This window comes from Corylus avellana, chromosome ca5 (genome assembly GCF_901000735.1).
Source record: "Corylus avellana chromosome ca5, CavTom2PMs-1.0".
Lineage (NCBI taxonomy): Eukaryota > Viridiplantae > Streptophyta > Magnoliopsida > Fagales > Betulaceae > Corylus > Corylus avellana.
The window spans coordinates 3,678,781-3,680,654 of record NC_081545.1 but is presented as its reverse complement, the minus strand read 5'-3'; the positions used below and the strand labels follow the sequence as shown (position 1 = coordinate 3,680,654).

General features: G+C 32.4%; 1 protein-coding gene across 1 annotated transcript in view; it reads left to right on the top strand.

Annotated features, from left to right (window-relative positions):
• LOC132181475 (glycine-rich cell wall structural protein 1-like) overlaps positions 1-1,874 on the top strand; it is a 3,271-nt gene that overhangs the window by 846 nt on the left and 551 nt on the right. The window lies entirely within an intron of this gene.

Sequence of the window (1,874 nt, the reverse complement as noted above, 5' to 3'; positions counted from 1 at the left end):
ATATATATATCATCCCCCCACACGAAAAATCCTGATTCCACCCCTGGTTAGCGGTTAACCGTGCCCGTCTTTTCACCCCTAAAGTCATATTTATGTGGACGGTGTAGATCTTAAGAAGTTTGTGAACAGACATAAATTAAAAAAAAAAAAAAAAAAAAATTCAACCTACTTTAATAAATGTCAAGTTTTTTCTAGTAGGTTTGACCGTTTGAGTGAGTGAAACTTTTCACTCTCTTTTGATTTTATATATTTAAGTTTTATAATTATCTTTTTTAATTGGAAATAGTAAGGTTGTACAATTCTGAATTCTCTAAAGTATTAATAAATCTATTTTTATTTGTGTTTGGCCAATTTATACTTTCCTTTTCTTTTTCAAGTGAAAGTACGAAATTTTGCTCATTAACTCATATGCTTAAATGCGATTTTCGTTTTTATATAAACTAGTCTATAATCCGTGTTATGTGTGGGGTTTTCATTATAATTTAATTATTTTTTTTTTTTGAACGCCTTATAAAAAATAGTAAAAAGTATAAAGAATAATAATAATGAAAAAATTAACAAAAAAAAAGGATGTAGATAGATTCATTAAATACAAACAACCGTTGATCTGGCGTATGGTGAATGTTGGGTGAATCCAATTAAACCAACAATAAACAACAAAAAATAGTCATAAAATATAGTTTGTAACATACTTTTTTTTTTTTTTTCTAATTTAAAAGCCAAGAAGGGGCGACCAGTGTAATTTTTCCCTTGGGCGTGACCATCGGGGTTTTCACCCGCTGTAAAATGTTAGGTTTGAGCCATAGCTATTGTTTGGGAAAGCGAGTCCGTCACCACAGTATCACCAAAGTGCAAGTTGGTAAAGCCCAGACTAGCTACTACAAGCGGGTTCGAACTCGTGATCAAATAAGAAGAAAGGAAGGGAGAATTGAACCCTATCCTCTGTTGTTTTACCAACTCAACTACCACCTTGGTGTAGTTTGTAACATACTTAACCACCCTATAATTTTATATTTTAAATTTTGGTTCATTTTCAACCTACTTTGTTTGTTTTTTTTTTTAAAAAAAAAAAGAATTGTAGTAACTTTGTTTTTTTGTTTTGTTTTGTTTTGTTTTTTGTTTTTTTTGAAAAGAATTGTAGTAATTTCATTAATATCAAATAGGGATTACAGGTTGCTCATAAACAATGAGTTCATTGAATCAAAAAGGAGGATCAGAAAACTACACAATATCTATACTTTGTTTCATTGCCATTCTAGCCAGCTCGTGAGCTACCTGGTTTGCCTCCCTGCCAACATGAGTAAACGTCTAGCGAGAAAACAGCCATGTGTTTGATTGTATAGCATCAGTAATATGCAATTGTTAGTGAATTTTTTTTTTGCAGAGTTATTAAACATGCATATTACTAGGGGTGAAATAGCGAGCGGTTCTAACCGCATAAACTGCTAACCTCTAACCATACTAACTGCTAACCGCATATATATATATAGAAACGATGTCGTATGTAGTATGATATTATGGTGTTACCATAGAAATGACATTGTTTTGATTTTTTTTATTAAAAAAAAATTTTAATTTTGATTTTTTTCTTTTATAAAGTGGTTATCCTCGACCCAAAGGCTAGGATAAAAACTTTCACCCCAAAGATCGCTCATGAAAGTAGATCTAAGGAGAAGTCAAATCCTAATTAAAAAAAACAACAAAAATGCAATAAAAAATCAGCAAACAGCTACAACAACTGAGGCGAAGGAGACTAAAAGCTCAACCGATTTCAGGGAAGTGAAGAGCGGCGCAGCATGGTGGAGGTCGGACGGAGGCAGCACAATACAAGCAAAGGGATGGCTGGAGCAACTGAAGTGGTTGAAAAAACAAAA